General features: G+C 37.2%; 1 protein-coding gene across 4 annotated transcripts in view; it reads left to right on the forward strand.

Annotated features, from left to right (window-relative positions):
• Nucleotides 1–19,037, forward strand: part of COL8A1 (collagen type VIII alpha 1 chain) — an 86,857-nt gene that overhangs the window by 12,914 nt on the left and 54,906 nt on the right. For all 4 annotated transcript variants that reach the window (XM_053972166.1, XM_053972165.1, XM_053972163.1 and 1 more), the window contains one exon: nt 2,941–3,067. The gene's annotated coding sequence lies outside the window, so the exon portion shown is untranslated. The remainder of the gene's footprint in view (nt 1–2,940; nt 3,068–19,037) is intronic.

Here is a 19,037-nt window from a genome sequence, read left to right on the forward strand (position 1 = left end):
AAGTAGTTGTATTATAAATAAACAGTTTGCTTGGTATTAGGGACATAGGAAATTCCATTCAAGAACAGACAAATGGCACATCTTGTCTGGTATCCTGCATCTGGCACAGGCCTATAACAGATGCTTAAAATACTTGGCTCCCTTGGTCCCACAGTCTCCCCTGTTCCACCTGCCACCGTTATAAATCACAGTTTTCCTAACCTCTGGTGAAAGTCCCTGCCCTGCTCACTTGCATCACATGGGAGGTGGAAGCAAGGGCCAAGGGAATATATTTGCCCTGTGTGATCCTTATTGCACTGTTTGGTGCCGAGTTTGCCCAAACTGTGGTTCTGACTGGTGCAGAACTTGTAAGGCATTGCTGCCTGTGCTGCCCACACAGCCAAACAAAGCAGCTCATAGGTGAGGACTGTGCTTGGCTCCAGGGAAAGGGGGGAGCAAACCCCTTCTCACCCTTGTTTGCACACAGGAGGCCAGCACAGCTGGCCTGGTACCACTGGCCAGGTACTAATCATAATCAGCTGCCCTCATTCTATCAAGGCACTGCCTCCTATCTGCACCCTACTGCTCAATGATACTTATATCCCGTTGTTGCTTTCTTGGTAACTTCGAAAGTTTAATGCATGATGACTAAAAATTAAATTAGTTTATTGTTTATCAAGCAGAGTTCACTTTTGTCCTTATTCCAAAGGTTATCACAACATCTACCCAGTGGGCCATTTCATGCAGGTTACCCTCTTTAGGTGACTAGTGCTTCTAGCCATTGTCTCCAGTGTGACACGCCTGTATCCAACAAAACTGACTGTGACATTCTCCCTTACTAGAAATGTTACTTGCCACAGATGATCTCCTTCATAACCAACATTAAATTCAATGGTACAGTTCATTAAAGGCTTCCAAAACAGACAAACAAAAAAATCAAAACATTCCTATTTAAAAAGTTAAAAGTTTTAAAACCCTATCTATTTATTGCATTAAAGCCTCTCTGTATTCCCATGTGAAATATTATAGTATTTTAAAAAGGCTAAAGAGAACTTATGCCTATAGATAATGCAACCAGCTAGGAAAAAAAAAAAAATTGCGTTTGAAGGAAGAAAATTGTGCCCCTCAATTTGGACATATTGTCTCTACAGTTGCTAAACACTGCTTTTAGAGACTGGCCTAATAAATTTTTACATATTAATAAAGAAAAACTGAATCAGCATGGTGTGCAAGGGCTGTTGAATATAGTTTGATATGTCAGTATTCTCCATGCTCAAGAATTTTCTGATTTTGGATCCATTCAACTGAATATAACATTCAGTGTCAAAGGTCTGAATCTAGAGCAGACCTTTGATCTAGCTACCCCAAATTTTGTATCCACAAAGGACAAGATTTGGCCACATCAATCTTCTTGAAAGAGTGGACATTTTAAAGCTGTTACAGTACCCAGGAGAAGTTTGCATCCTTTAGCATATTCCAAATCGATATTACATTCAATGAGGCTCAGTATTAACAGCAACTCTGTGACTTTCTATACTTCTTTCCTGTTTCACAAGAGCAATGACTTTCAGAATATTAATCTTATTCCAGTCAGGAACAGTTGTAGAGGTTTTTCAAGGCAGACAAATGAGTCAGCCACTTGTTCCAAATAAATGAAAATGGTGTTCCAAGTTTTCTAGACAGCTTTGAAAACTACATACAGAAATTCAGCTGCTTAATCTATTATGTTCTACATCTCACGTTTAAGAGGACACAAAATCACTTGCATTTTATTCCAGATATAGGTTGTTTTGTCCACAGCAGTCCACAGCCACCTCATTTTGTCTTTGCTATTAACATACATGCTGAAACATACATGGCCACCTTGCTCATGCCATTTCTAAGAACACAAGTAGCACTCTTCAGAGCAAAGAGAAACTGCTGATGTTCCTAGACTGCCATGGATATCCTAAATAATAGTGAACCAAATTTCCTAATGTCTGTGATTACATTTGCCTGTTTGTTTAACGAGGATGTTAATACTTTGCTTTCTGGGGAGAAATGTTGTAAACCTCAATTAATATATCCATTACAAAAAGGGCATGAATTACAGCTTTAACTGTGCAGTAAATCAGAACATCTGTGTGAATAAATAATTATAAGGAGATACATAAAACTATAATAACTTCTTTACTGCAAATCTTGCCTTAACAAGAAACATAACTCCTTCCTCCCTCAAGAAATCTGAATACACTGACTCATGTCTTTGTTTAAGTGTCATGGTAAATTTGTTCATTTATAACATGTAATAGTTTAGCTTTGAACTTTTGAGTTTTGGAAAAGGCAGAGCGGAAAAATGTTTTCATAGGAGAGGAGTGCACATTCCAGAGCTGTCGACTGTTACTCGTTTATGAGGCAGGGGAAAAACTAGTTTGGTTTTAGGCTTTGGTTGATGCAATTTGTTGTCTGGTATTTTGTGATAAACTAGAGCTTACACTGTACACTGAAGTATTTCAATTTTCTCTCTCATCTTTCCAGCTTTTGCTTGTTCAAAATTCTGACCAAGCTTGAAACTGACTGCTGTTGAGGAGAGAAAAATTAGTTGTGTACTACTAGAAAGAATGATCCTTTGTAATATACAAAGTAGTCCAGTGAGAAAATAACACATAGTTTTCTGTGAATTATAGAGCTGCACCAAAGCATAGTGGAGGAACGCAGATGATATTACTTGTAAAAACAGAACAAACCAAAATGTGAGCCATTCGTGGTGCCTTTGTAACATGAGCAACAGTTCTAAACACAATTTTCCTGGGCTGTTTCATGTTTATTTCATGCATTAATGTCTAATTATATAAAAATTTTAAAATAAGAAAATAAAATAAACTCTCAGTAGCTTATTTATTCAAGTAAAGTAAAAAAATATCTTTTTGCTCTCCTGCTTTTTTGAAGGCTATTAACATACATTCTTCCTTCTCTTTCTAGAAAAGAAAATGCAGATTGTCAGAATCCTTCAAATTTGATACTCAGCACTTTTATGATCTCTTCATTACTGGATGTGGAGTCTGGATATCAGAGTTGGTATAGTGAAGTACTCTCCTATTAAACTGAGGTAATTTTCTGACAATTAATGAAAAAGTCTAATGCTGAAACAATGTGATTAACACACCTAAGTTCCATTTCCTAAGAAAAATTATTGCCATCAAAAAGGATCTATCTTGTCAAAAACCTTCAGAGATAAGAGGTAGACACTACATGAGAATGCTAACCTCTAGCCAGAGATGAGAACTTCTCCATTCACAAAGCCAGAAGATGTCAGGTTATTCTAAGAGAGGGAGGCTTTGCTGTGTACATCATCTTCTTTTCAGACATAAATTGAGATGAGTTTCTGCTTATTGGGAAAGGCATCCCTACAGTGGCCTGTTTCATAAACATGTCTCAGTCAGCAGGAAAGGTGCCTTTCTGAAAGCCCACCAGTCACTGGTCAGCAGTGTCACGTTTTCCCTCGAGAAGGGAACTGCTCCCAGCACAGAGGTGATGCAGGCATCGTGTGTTACAGGAACATGTAGCTGAGGATGCACACAGGAAGGCACTCAGCTGCAGAATTGTACTAAAAAAATGCAACCTAAGCAGGTGGCTCTGAGGCTTGCCCATAAGCATGCAGAGATATAATTAACTTCAGAACCAAGTCATGTTAAAAAGATTTTTGGAAAGTATCTCTTCCTTTCCTGGCACACCAGTAAAAAAGATACTGTCAGTTTTGTGTCCATTGCCCTAATAGCATTGCATAACATTCTTGGTATATCAGTGTGAATCCTAAAGGGGTTAAATAGGTTATCATAAAATCACCACTCCAGACAAAAAGAAATAAAATGCAGAGCTAGGAGCACAGGAAGATCAGCTAGAGGATAGATATAGTCTTATATCTAACAAAGCTGCTGCAGGCTCCACGTTAGCTTTCAAAGTAATGGTATTCCATTACCAAACAGTAACCAACATGGAATATAGTTCTTTGAGGTAATTGAAAGCCTGTCTGTTAAACAAATGATACTCCGATTTTATTTTTTTTCCAAGGCTTCGTATTTCTTATATATTTTCAGCAATTTTTGTCCTATCTGCCTCCTAAACCAGCACTTTGGACCTCTGAAAAATTGTTTGTTTAAAGCCAGAACTCTGATTTCAATACCTTTCTGTTATTAATATTCCTTAAGTTACATTTCAGCTTCCAGTCAAGGTTTGCTGCACCAGTTTCTCTTTTGATGTGAGTCCACTGTACAGTACCTTGGATCTCAGCTAGAATACACATCATGTCATATGAACAGTAAAAAACAATATAGCTCAGCTTCCCCAAAGTAGGTTAAATCAGGAGTTTTAAGGATCATCAAAACCATATTTTTACCAGCAAGCAGAGCCAGTAAGTCATTGAAGCTATACAAACATATTCATATCCACATTGCACTTCATTAGAAAAAGAATCTCACACCCAGGAACACAAAAATTCAGAATATTGAATAATTGTGGAACCAAAAAATGGAAGAATATGGTGGTCTTTGCATGAGAAGTTCATCGTAAAAGGGATTCCAGTAAAACAAGGTGATTCTTTAGACTTTGTATAAACTTTTTTATGCCTTTCTTAGCAGACTTTGGAAAACTTGAAGGACTTTATACAGAGCAGTATTACTTACAGAAGAATTTATTACTTGTATTCTTTAGGTGAAACTTACTTATGTATGAATTGATATACAAATACATGCAAGTATAGAAGTGCATGCATGTTTCCAGCAAAGTCTGTAGCTGAATATTTAAGACCACCTGATAGTCTGTGGTAATGTCAATAGATAGGTGCCAGTCAATTTGATATTTTATGTCAGCAGGTTATTCTACATGTGAGAATGCATCTGTGTAAATGCAACAGTATGTATCTTATAGACGTTGTTTACATGCAATTCTTTACAGGACTTGTGTCTAGACCAAATCTGAATTTAGACTGCTGTCACTGAGAGCAGAATCTATGTCTTTGTACAGTTTCTTTCATGTTTATTTTTATTTTAAATACTGGCTTTCTTTTCACTGCTAACTAAAAAGGCTGAATTATCAATATAAGTGGAAGTTACCCAAATAGCAGCCAACATAGAACAGAGTCAATAGCAGCAATTCATGGCCTTCTTTAGTTTGTTGTGCTTTTTTTAATGCTCAGAGCCCACACAGGCAAGAAACTATTTCCCATACTGGGTATGGAAATACTGCTCACCCCTTTGAAGAATACAAAGCTAAGAAATTAAATTTAAACGATTTAGTCAAAACAAAACACTCTCCTCATTTCAGAAAGCACTGCCCAATTCAGCCAACTTGTGGCTACCTGAAAAAGGGAATAATTTGATCACCTATGCCTGAAATCACACATTTTTAAGTTGTTCTAACCACAGTGTAGGTACAGCTTAACTGAATGATTTCACCATCCAGAGTTATTTCCCACGTTTCTTTGTTGCTCCAGTAATATGAAAAAAATCAGGAACTGGAAAGTCATATCCATAGAAAAGAGAATATTGTGGTTTCTAAGAAAAATATTTATTACCAAGTAAGCTTTTTTGATTTATTAAATGATAGCTTCCCATCATAGTGTTTTTTGATATGGTGTTTGAAACCACAATGATTGTACAAAGCCAGCACCTTATTTGTTTAAAGGCACTCACTTGTGTTTTTCTTAATAGAAGTATCAGTTCCTGACAATGCCAGGTTCATAGAAGCTTGTCCAGGAATAAATTCTTGAATTTTTTTTTTTTTCCTAGAGTGTCCATTAAGCCAGGGCAGGCACTGTGTCCCAGTGCTAGTCTTCTAACATTAGATTTATAGGATGTTATAATTAACAACAGGTGATGGGCAGCACTACATGCACAGCAAGCAAAGTGAAAAGACTGGCAGCTAAGAGCCACTTGTGAATCATCAAAGCTTTTCCCTGGATAAACTCAGTAGTAAACCTGATAGGTCTTCTGGCAATTGTTTTGGGTTGGGTTCTTTTTGTTTGGTTGGTTTGTTTACTTGGGTTGTTCTTTTATTCCACCACCACCCTTGATCCTTCTTCATATCAAAGATTAGGGACCATCTGTCTGTTTTAACAGTTGTGTAGCTTTTCCACTTCTGTGTTTACTATCTATAAAATGAGACAAATTATGCTTCCTTACTCACAGAGGACTTCTTGGAGGACTACAGACAAGTCTACACAAAATTTTGAAACTACGCAGATTTTTAAGAGACACTTGTGTCTCTGTTATTCCAGCTCTTTCAAACTTGTCTTCTGTACAAATAACAGGAAAAAAAAAGTTCAAGACACATGCACCCTCCACTTCAATTTTAAGAAAGGCTGTGCTTCAGCTTAGGGCTAAAAAGGAGGAAGAAAGACACTGAAAACACATGAATTGGCAAAACAAAAATATGTCTTAAATGAATTTTCCTTTGCATTGTTAAACAAATACCTTTTTTTTTCCTTCAGTTGTGGGAATATAAACAAGGCAAGGTATGTTGGGAAAGGCAAAGACTTTGTTTAAGCAAGTGAAGAAGGACATGCATCCCAAATCTACCAACAGATCTAACTTTTATGAATAATTCTCAATGTAGTAACCTGATGTGATCATTATGTTAATGTGTTAATTATATGTTGTAGCATATTGATTATAACAAAGGAGTACTTTAATTTAAAAACCACATTTGTTTTGAATAACCTACTGTATATTCTTATGGACACTAGTGAATACTTTAAATGCACTAACTGGTAGATATAAATAAATATTTTAAAATAAAAAATACTTAAAAGAAGAAATATTTAACAAGGAAAAAAAATCCATATTCGTGCTGTAGAAAGGATTGGAGATTTTTCATAGCTATCATGCTCTTGCCAATAGTCCGCGATTTCCTCTACAAATAGCTCTTATACATTAAATTCAATTCTGCTGAAGCTCTTCTAGTGTGTTTCTCCCCTCGTTTCATCCTCCCCACCTCAAAATACACTTGAATCAGTAACCTTAAAGTTTTTAGCACTATTATATTAGAGAGAAATTGCTATTATTCTAGATTTATATTACCATGTTGCCAACAGGACCACATGGTGTAGTGGTGAATTTATCCCGTTTGCTACAGAGTCTGCACTTCATTAAAATTTACACAGCAGTGCTTATCTATAGCTGAGACAAAACGTGGCCCAGGGGAACACTTGTTACTCTGGGTAATTAATCAGAGGTGATGGGAAATTTTTCTTAGTGTTCTTGATAATCTCTAGGGCATCATCCAACTGTGAAATTTTGGCCTTACTGAAGTGGAAAGCAAATTTCATCAGTAACTAGAACAGGCCAAGACATTTCTCACAAAGCACTTCACAACCTGGTGTCATCTGGCAAAGTTTCTTTCTCAGTACAGTCTTTATTCAGAGCTGGAGCAGCAGTTCTTTTCTATTGAATATTTCACATGCATACATTAAAAGTCCCTTCTTTTGGCAATCATAAGCCAATATTTTAAGAAAGGTTCTGCACATTCTTTAGGGTAAATAGCTTTCTAAAGGGCTTGAATCTATACTCCAAAAAAGTCTCTCAGCTCAGTGAACTTGCAATCACATCCTCAATACGAAATTCGTGGTTTCACATGGGCAGGGAGAAAATACATAACTGTCAAAGTGCTTGAAGATTCAAGCACATAGCTTGACAGAGCTGGAAAACTTCCCCTTTCTAGCCTCAAAGATAATTTTTTAATTAGAAAAAGAAGAATCACTCCCTCCGTCAGATGCTCAAACTTAAAGTTCTGTTACTGAAAAAATAATACCATTAAAAAAGAAAAGAAAACCCAAACCAATAGCATTTTATTGTTGTGGTTGCTAAGCAGAGGTTTTCAAATTCATTTATGGTGAGACCAAACAGAAGAGTGTTGTTCTTACTGAAGTGATTAAGGATAGCTAAACTTCTACTGCATAAAAGTAGGAGGAATTTTAAAAAGACAGAAACTATTTTCAATTCAAAAGATCTTCCCCAACCCAAAGGACTATTCAAACATCAGTCAGGTCTCTTAGAAAAAGCTCAGTGATTTAGGCAAGTGTTAGAGCTGAAACTGTCTCAGCAATTTTATTTCCCTTTAGCTCTTCCAGGTACAATTTTATTACCAACTGTAAATAATGAATTAACATTTATTTTGTATTTTTATTAACAATTCAGTAGTTTAGCCCTTCTTGTCCTAAAGATTTTTTCCCAGCTGTATCTATTTAAAACAACATTATTTGAAGAGTTATAAATATACAAAATAATTGAATCATGAACAGTAATGTATATGAGACACAAGTTTACAGGCTAAATTTAAATTGACTGATATTTCATTTAAGTGTTGCTGCACTTAAACATAGAGAACAGCTGAACAGATAGTGATGGACAGGTTTATTGAAGCTCACAAAGAGAGCTACAAGCTTCCTGTTCCTTTTTTTTTTGACTGACCTCTGGCTCACAGTAAGATTTTTCTGATTAAGAACGTACTGTGTTACTGCTGGATGCTCTTCTTTTGAGTGTGTTGTACAAATATCACTGTGACAGGAGCTAAATGAAAGCCCATTTTCTCAAAGTACTAAATAGCATCATGAATTCTAGCATGGACATTTCAAAAAAGTTTATTTCTCATTGTGATGACTGATACAAGCTCTCCATAATAGATTCACAAAGGGATTAACAATTTTGTGAGTTTAACAAAAGTAACTGGCTCTCAGCATTAATTGCTGCCTTGAAAGTCTATCCTAAATAAATCATCCTAATGCCTTGGATCCAAAAGAGAATCAGTTCTCTTCTTAACAGGCAGATACTTAGATGGATGTAGCTTCTTGATACTACTACTTCTAAATCAAAGTTCATGCTGGTATTGTGCTTTCAGAATGAGCTATATCTCACTGATTGAGTAAATTATGAAACAAGACATTTCTGGGGTCAAGTTACCATGCATACCAAGGTCTGCATTTCAGGTGCAGGGCCTGGATGAAAGATCTGCACCCACACCCATGAGACACATTACTTTCCCTGAATACTTCAGTGGTCAGCAGCAAGGCCACCAACTGTTGTGTAAGTCTGAGTACAATTTTTATTTGTGTGCCTCAATTCCTTTGTGTGAAAACACGCTGGCGGTACACTCCTTAATGTAGGAGTTAGGATGATAAACTGGTTACTCTTTGTGAAGTAATAGCATGTTGAAATCTGCTTAGCTCACCTCCCTGAACTCAAGGATAGAGCTATATGAATTCTGTCTTAAAGAACTTAAGAGTCTTGCTGTTTAAGACATCCACATTGCTTATCTAATCTGTGTGTGTGTGTCCTGAGACCTGATTCAGCTATCTCAGTCTGAGAACGGCTGGAGTTAAAGCAATGTATACATTTCACACCAGGGACAAAATTAATTATCTCCCTGATATTTTGTTTAATATTTATGCAAGCGTACACATGCTTATCTCTAGAATTTTCTTAATGGGGGACCTAAAATCAAAAGTCACATAGAAACAATACTAACTCCACTATATTTGGGCTACAGAAATAAGGGAAAAGTAAGATGAAGGTTCTTTGCAAAAATAAATTACCTTAAAACTTGTAGGCAAACAGCACAACAAAACCCGTAAAATTTCCAATTCGGCAAAAATATCCTTTCTATTTCTGTTCTCTTAATAAATGAATGAATGAATACTACCAAGCCTGCTAAAGACTATAGGTGGTGTATCTTTGTCATGCTAACATTCATATAGATACTGGACACTTGCTGTCATTGTATCAGGAACAATCTGTAGCAGCAGGAGAACAGAGGAAATTCAAAGTCTCTTCAAAGATTATTATGCAAACTTTACAGATTTACTTGCACAGAATTAACCATATCACACCACCAAAGAGTTGGGTATGACTGCCCCCAAAACTCTGTAGATAAACACTGTAGAAACAAGCTGTCTCTATATGTATTTGCCTGAGTTTAGTACTACACCTAGCTACAAATTTTGAAAGTAGGTTACAGAATATGCTGTACGTCAGGCCTGATGGATTAAAAGAAATAATTATTAATATAATTTCTTTCAAAATAAGTAATTCCCAACTTACAATATTTTGGAAATTAGTAAGAAAAAGAGCAGCTAAGGAGATCTGGATTATTCACAGACTTAGGCAAGATGGAAAATAATTAGATCATCCATCCCATTTTCCTGCCAATGCAGTATTGTTGTTCCCTGCAGTACATTTTCTAATACTTAGTTTTTGAAGTCCCTTGAGAAGGGAGATTCCAGCATTTCCTTTGGACACGTACTGGCACACTCTGTCAGGCAGGTTTATCCTCCCTCTGTTCAATCAAGCATTTCCTGTCTCTTCTTACTTCATCTTCCACTCAAGAATTCTTCCTCCTCCTCAGTGCCAGAGCCTTTCAGGAATCCAGAAGGGACACTCTGCCTACAGGAACAGATATTCCCAGAACAGGATATTTCACAGTATGGAAACCTATAGCAGACTATTTTAGGAGAACATTCTAGTAGGCTCCTTTTGCTGGTCTTTGTGTGCTGGGCAGGATGCATCTGAAAGGTGCTTAACTACCTTGGAACATTTTCAATTCTTTAGTATGAATTTTGGGGAGAATATCTGTTGAAACCAAAGGTTGACTGCCTCAGATCAGGTTAGAAGGACTGCTGAATGAACATCCTGCCGTGGAAAATAAGCACTATGACACTAGTGATTTGCTCCTTTAAATAAGTGGACATAAGGAAGAGGCCTGAAGAAAGCAGAAAAATATGGAGAAAAACATTGGCCCAGTGGTGACTGAATAAAAACCCATCTGTGTTGGGTGGATCTGCTCAGGAGAGTATCACATAGAGGTACAATATTCACAGTCATGCTGTGAATACAAAGACACAGTAGCCCACAGCAACTCATTCCAAGCAGTTCTCTTATTAACAGAGTAGTTGTGGGAAAAGATTTATTACCACTCAGCAAGTGGTGTGTGCACACTCAGCATCATGAAATCCTGGTGTGTCTTTTAGAAGAGATCCCTCTGCAATTCCTGCAAAAGCTGGCGATTCCTAAGGAACCCCAGGCCAAATATGGCCTAAGGATTTTAGGCATCTGAAGAGTCAGGTCAAGACAGGAATTTAAGTGTGGTTTGCTGAGTGTAAGTGTTAAGCTTGTCAGACTGAATAATACAGCTTTTAAACCTGAGCAGTCCAAGTCTGCTACCTTGATGACAGCATTGTACTACAGGTCATGATAAATGTCATTCTTGAACTAGAGGTTTAGCTTTGTCTTGAAAGAGCCTTGCCAGAGTACTCAGGGATATTTTCTGAGAACAACAACAAATGTTAAATATTGTTTTGTTCTTCAGATTTGAGCAGGTGGACTTCATAGTCATTGGTCTTGCAAAACAGTTTGCAGCAGGGAGGGATTAAGTTTCCATTACGTAACTCAAAAGACTGGCCAAATATAAAACAAAAATGATGAAAGAATTCGGTTGTAATTTGGTCTGGGTCTTTGAAGGGATAGAAATATTCTTGGATGTGTCCTTTGTTTTGACACGTTTATGCCTATTACAAATCGAAGGGAAAAGTTGGAGTATTATTTCCTCCACACTGTCTCAGCCCCACTTTGTTCTAGTGTCTCTGACAGAATCCCTTTGACAGTGAATGAACTTTCTCTTTTAATGTAATTGTTCTTGAAGGTGTTTAAAGCATCCAAAAGAGAAAACGAAACAGTTCTACAAGTAATTTGTAGAAATCTGGGAAGTATCTATAACTTGTAACTTATACAAGGCAATGCAATTTTAATAATTCTTTTGCTGCTCTTTTAGAAAAAAAAAAGTAGAGACAGAAAAGCTGTCTTATTTCACTAAAAATTCAGAGAGCTAAATCAGTGTCTTTTCTTTATGTTTTACTGAAACTGCCTTGGGTGCTGCTTACTTCAGCAGCATCAATTTCAGGAATGAAAACTAATTAGTGAGAATAAATACAAGCACATCTGGAGTGAAAAAAAAACAGGCTAAAAATTAGGTCTTTATATACTTCATTTGAAGAACTGTAAGAGCATGCAAAAAGGAGAAAAGCAGAACAAAAGTCCTGTGAAGCTCAAGATTTTTGTCCTGAACTACCAAAAATTGGATGATCACCAACTCCAATTTCTATTTTAAAACATAGGTCAGCCTTAAAAAAGGGGCTTTTTAAATTTTGATGTAAGTAGAAAAATATATACTTGTTGCTTTGAAAAGAGGGGAGAAAATAATTTAGTGTGTTTTGCAGTGCTGAATTATTAATTATCAACACAGTAATCATTGGTCCCACCAGCACACAACGCTTCCTGCTTCAGTGATGCACTCCCTGGGAAGGGGCAGTGAAGCTCCATTGGGCACATCTCTGCAGATTTATTTGGTGGTAAATTTGGGTTTTCAATTAATTCTTTCCTAGTAAACTGTGGAAAGGCAGTTCCTGGGAAAGCAATGGAAAACTTGTCCCATTTTAGTGGGCAAGATTCACCCATGCCAAGGAATGTTTTTGACAGCAAATGATGAGGTATCCTAAACTAAATTTTAATCTGCACCCTGACAGGAGGTGAAGTAAAGAATAACTATCCACCTCTAGTGAAGGTTATGTTTATGGACAGGATTGCAGCTTGGGCAAACCTCCTTCTGTTAGGGCTCAAGGTAGTAGCTTCAGGGCAAAGACAGCACAGTAACACTGCAGAGACCTTAAGATCAACTCAATATTTGTGGTGAGATTAAAAAAATAAAAATACTTTCTATTGAGTCAACAGTCACAGGAACTGCAAAAAAGAGAAAAGGAACAACTTAGACCTATGAATGGAAGTTACCATCTGTAGTATTTCCAGCTATTCAATCAAATGCACAGTTAGCCATAAAACTTACTGAAAGAAGCACAATTCCCCTGAAGAGTCAGAGGGAAGAGAAGTCAGATTCACAAGCTTTTTCTCCTATACAAGCAGCAAAACAATCAGGTATTTGCCAGCACTTGTGTGAGGTCTATAAAATTGAAAAGAGGAGCAATTCTAGGTACTTGCACTACTTCCACCCCCACCCACAAAAAGCAAAAGCTTATTTTTTTCCTAATTCACAGAAATCAAAGAACATGTGTATCCACGAATTTAGGAATTTATCATCAGAAAAACTAACAAAAAAAAAATAAAACCCAAAAGCCCAAATACCGCAGACACCACACATCCCCAAACACACCACAATCAGTTTGGTAGGTAGGTACAAAACAGAGATGTAGGTGGGCAATATAATATTGGTTAAAGCTATTTGATTTTCACCCTAGCAAAATAGGTGAATTCTGTTTAATAACCTGTCATCCTTTTAGAACACAGGAGGAACATTTCCTTGAGATGCATTTCCTGTTTTCCTCTCATTACTCTTTAGAATGGAGAGGGATGGTGCTTCTTTCTCTGGCTGGGGTAGATGATTCCACAGCTTGAGCTACTACTTTGATAAAAGCAGAGGGGGAAAAAAAGCTTTCTGAGTCCAAATTCCCATGAATAAGCACATCAAGCATCTTCACAAATACTTCACAACAGCTTCCAAGCTCAGTGATTGGCACTTAAAACTGTCCACTGAAGAAGATGAAATAAAGTAAATACAACAAACTGTAATGTGTTTATAATATTTTTTTCACATATAAAATAACTTCTTTTTAATGCAGTTATGTTTTTCCTAGAAAGACTTACTGCAGAGACAGATTATAAGCTGCTTCATTCCCTTCTCCTGCAAAAGAATCTCTGTTCACCAGAAAGAGCTCTTGTAAGGCAAATGATTTCTAATCCAGTTGTGGGCACCTTATTGACTCTATATCACTACATGTGCATGAACCACCTTCCTTAATAAGCCTCGGGGATTTTACATTGAGCAGAGCAATTGAAAACCTTTGTGGCTAAGCAGTTGTCAGTATGGGTCTTCCAACGGAAGTCAGCTTGACATAACTCATTTCCATTCAAGTGTCAGTTGATATTCCATGCCATTCATTTCATTCATCCCAACTCCTTTAGCTGCTCTATGTCATGGAACCCATGACATAGAAGTGCAAGTTGTGGCAAGCAAGTTGTGGCAAAAGGCCATGAAAAGCTCACTGCTGTTTGTGCTGTCCATTGCAGCACCAGCTCAGCCCACAGAGATTGGTCAGGTATTTTAGCAATGCTGTGAAAACCACAGCCCTCCCAAGTTTGTACACAGCTACACAAACCACTGTCGCGCTTTGGGTGTGAATGATTGCTGACAGCACCCAACTGTGAGGAACAGAGGGCAGTTTTTCATTATGGAGGTCACAGTCAAGTCCTCTAAGAAAAAATTCCAGTGACTTTAGCTCCCACACAAAGCAAACACACTGGCTAATAACACTTGGCCTCCCTTCTCTGTCAGATATGACACTTAAGCTCTGCCAGCCACCTAAAAGTTGCTAAAATAAATATGCAGTGCTACTAGCAGGTGCTGTTTCCACTTGTTTTGCCCCCCATTCATGCTGTCAAGGCAGTTTCTCCAAAAGAAAAAGAAACCCTGGGGTTTTTGACAGGGAAGGAAGACCTCAAATTTATATCTGCTTTCTTTAATTTATGAAAGCTTACACATTATATAGTAATATCTGTCCAGTGAGTTTGACACAAGTGACAGTATTTAGTTTAACACAGTCTCTGCAGAATAATTTCCCCAGATAGCAGTGTGCTAGATTGTATGATGTTCAGACTCCCTCTTTGTGTTGCCCATGTAACATGAACACTGCACTCAAATCAGGGAGACATATTCTATCAGATGCACTGCATTCTCTTCTTTAAGGCTATTTTGAGATGCAAATTCTCTAAAAAAACTTACAGAACTATAAACATACAGACCTGAACCCCAAGCCTGTTCTCACACAACTAAGTTGTTGTTTTTCTTTCCTTCCTTTTTAAACTGTTTTGGTTTTATCCCATTATTTCATCCAAGTTTCACAATTGTTGTACTTTGGAGATAGGTTTCTTAAAGCAGGTTCCTATTTCTATGGCAAGGTATACTGAACATTTCAAATTAAGTATTCCTGTTAAGCTATACGTAAATTTGTACGAGATGGTTCACATTTGTTTTGTTGGTTTAGTAGGGGAACTCAGATTATGCTTTTCTTATGAATATCTAATAGAAAGATTCCAGTGCAGAAACACAGCTAAAGCAGAAATGAGGATGCGTTAATGTTTTGTAATTGGTTTCTGTAGTTAATTCCTTAGCTGATTCATCTGATTTCTGACCGATTTCACAGGTCACTGGACTTGCCAACACATTTTTGCTCTGAGTCACTTCTTTGCCAAACCAAAGAGAAAGGAAACAAACTTGTCTTTCTACCTCCACTGCTAAATACAAGACAGGGCAGGAAATAATTATGGAGACAGCAAAAAGAGTACAAGTACTTTTACTTTCTGTGCATAAGTACAAATGTACTCTTCCATGAAAGAAGTAATTTAATGCAGAAAATTTTTGGAAATATTTCAAACCCAACAATACTTGACTGTTTAGTCCTGAATCAGTTTTTCTCTATGGCATTTTAAATGTATACCTCTGAACTAAAGGGCTTTATATTCCAAGCTAGATCCTCTAGTCCTCCATCAGATGCCAGTGGGATGCACAAACACATCAATGTGACAATCCACCCTTCAAAGTGAAGAAAATTCTGCATTTAATCCAGAACACCCTGTTACTAGATACTTGGGTAATTTCCTATTATAAATGTAGCCAAAATGACACACTACAACAAGTGGTCTCTGACAGCAGGCAGAAGTCCTCTTCATAATGTGATAGGAACAGATTATACAACAGTTTTCACATCATTTGTTGGGACACCATTCACCATTTTCTAGGGATATGAAACTTTAAAAACATTAGCATTTATTTACTTCTACCCAGACCTCAGTGTGCTAAATGAAACAGACTGGTTTATTGGCATCTGTAAGACCTTAAATTTATTAAAGGATGAATCTATGGTAAGTTCAAATGCTAACTTAATTAGAGTGTTTACACGGGGTCTTTGCACAATGTTTATGAGATGAAGTTTGAAGTAAAACTCAGACATGTTCTGTTTCTGTTTTGTACCACAAAGATTGCAGTGCAGCTAGGAAACATACTTCAGTGAGTCACATCTTGGAAAAGAAAAAAAAAATGGCTAAAAATGCAATAACAGTAGGATATCTGGAAAAAAACACTAACTGAGCTAGCAGACTTTTTTGTAGTCCCACTCACAATCACTTCATGTTCAGGATGTTGTTTCTGCTACCCAACTTAAAAAGGAGACAGTCACTTCTCTTGATGACATTACAACTGTACAAAAGGCAACAGAATTAATTGCTGTTACTGTCCTGTATTCAGCTGAGTAAAGCTGTAGAGGTTGAGAGTCCAGGTATTTGCCATTTCAGCTTCTAGCTTATCAATAGCCCTTAACATTTAACTTCATTTCAGATCTTGGAGCTCCTTGCAAACATACTGAGCCAGTGCTTTAGCCTTGCAAAGACACGCAGCATTGTGCAGGTTCCCCTGCCATGAAACAGGAATTGGCAGCAGGAATTGCATATGTACTTACAGCAGCAGAAATGGAGAGGCCAAGCACCAATAATTCTGTTGGTATCATATGCCTACGGGGGTTTTATTTGCACAGAGGCATTAATTGCACATAAACATCAAAGGAAAAGGAGAAAAGGTTGCAGTAAGTCATGAAAAACTATGTCAAAATTAAGGCCCTTGATTTCCCTTGGAATTCTAACTTTTCACTTCATCCCTGCTTTTTGGCCAGGGTAAGAACTGTGTAGGAAGTCACAGTCCAGTGCCTCTGTAAAGCAGAGGAGTAGGGTAGGTTCTACAGGTAACTTTCTGACAGTGTTTGGCTCCAAATGTCTCTTTTTCACCTAAATACATTGCCACAGTTGAAAGTTTGATTTAGGCCTACAGCCTTTGTCACAAGGTACACTGCCTTACTCATGTCCTCTGCCTCAAAGCAGGGCTTTCTTACATTGCAGAGGTTTAACCAGAAACAGGACCAAAGTAATTTTTAGCCTGAAGCAACCTTTTTAAAAAAGTGTATTACTAGAACAGCTGCTTGCTGCATGCATTGCATTTGCAAGCATATACTGTCACCTTTTCCAAGTGACTAGGAATTTATTTTGAAGCAGAAGCAAAGGGAAAATATCCAACAAATCATCTGATTTATTGCAGTAACCCTCATATACATGCAGTGTTAAAGTGATCATATGGTTGGCTGTAGAAATGCTATGTAATTCAGTTCATTGGAAAGGTTTAAAGGATTAAGTGATACACATATGCTTTTGTAATTACATCAAGATGTTAAAAAGCCCAGTTTTTCAAAAAGTGCTAAATCACTGTATAGGATATGCAAGCTAAACCAAGAGCCTACTTGGAGAGAAAAGTGAAAAGATATATTTGCCAAGTTCGATAGCAAAAGTTTTGGCACCTCTGAAGATCTGGAATGCGTCTACACGTAGGTGTGATTCAAAACAGTATACACACGTTTCCAGCAGCAAGATCTGCAATTCCTCACCATCCTACCAAAAACGCTAAAGGATTCTGATAGTCTCTGTACTACCTTGGCTGAACCTCATGTTCACTGGTGCCAAATGCCAATCTGAATGCTTTTAGACTCCAGTATGGATAGCAGGACTTAGTATTCAAGAAGTCCTTAATGCTGTGTTATTTGTGAGAAGTAAAACATGGGGGCTTACTTTTCTTTTTATTGTTTTGTTTGTTTGGGCTTGTTTGGGTTTTTTTTTGTTTTGGTTTTTTTTGGGTTTTTATTTGTGTTTTTCTTTTGTTTGTTTGTTTTTTGTTTTTTTTTTGTTTGTTATTCTAAAAAGCAGTGTTTATTTAGTATGATGTTTCCTGGTCTATCCATCTATTCCTCCCCTGAATAACTTTTGAGATTTCTGGGCAATTTGAAACTCATCCTGAAAGTCTAAAAGAAAACCATATCCTTGCACAAGTTCCTGAAAGTCAGTGGGTGAGCAATGGGTAGAGACACAACTTGGCATCTTCACAGACAGAAAGGCAGACAAGACTCATCTGTTAGTCATTCAGTTTGGCCTCAGGAAAGCAAAGAATGCAAATCCAGGAGAAATCAAAATTCGTTGGTTTTGCTGCTAACATAGCAACTTGGAAAATCCAAATCTTGCTATCTAAGGTGATACATAAACAAACCATTAGGGATCCAATCCTGCTTCCTCACTATTGATTGAGATAGGAAGGGAACATCAGTCAAAATACAGTGAGACAATACAGTTTAGGAACTTACTCTTGTATTCCACTCCAACACCACATCTTCCAAACATCAGCTTGTTTGGTTGGGTTCTTTTGTGTTGTGTTTGTTTGTTTTAAAGTGTCACAGGACAGTTACTTGTTCTAGAATAATGAATTTTTCTTCAGGGAATATCTGTTTGATGAGACTATTCCTCGAGGACCCAGTTTAGACTAATGACACTAAATAGCAATGATAAACACATAATTCACTTTTAGCCGGCATTCTGCTTCAGGGTGATCTGCATGGCAGAAAACCAGAATTCATTACACTTTTTCATTGGCTTAAATTGTCATGCAAAAATTAGGCTAGGTCTCCCTTGTAGGCTAACTTTGGCTACAGCTCTTGGGATGTCACCTAAAGGTAATTTCCATTAACGAAGCAGTTATTTTCCTGATTAGGCTGTCAACTGAACAAGGGAGAGAGAGGGATAGGCTGGTCTTAAAGCAAAATATTCGAAAATAATTCATTATGAAAAAAGCAGACAGGAATAGGAGTTTATGTCCCATTTTGAAATCACCTTTTGCTAACATTAGTGACTCACAAAAAATGGATTAAGTTTTTAGCCACATGGATGTTACACTGGGTTTGAGCATGATGGATGAATTTACCAACTTCAGTCCATTAGGTAACCTAGTTTAGACTTGGGTTCCATGTTCCCTTGTATAAAATTACAATGATCTACTACAGCTTTTGTCCTGTGGGGAAAGAAGTGTTCAAAGCTGTTTAAGTGATCTGAAGGCTTTTTTCCAAAATTTCTTCTATTGATCTGTTAGGTTCTTGTAAACCC

Source organism: Vidua macroura, chromosome 2 (assembly GCF_024509145.1).
Source record: "Vidua macroura isolate BioBank_ID:100142 chromosome 2, ASM2450914v1, whole genome shotgun sequence".
NCBI classification, from domain to species: Eukaryota; Metazoa; Chordata; class Aves; order Passeriformes; family Viduidae; genus Vidua; species Vidua macroura.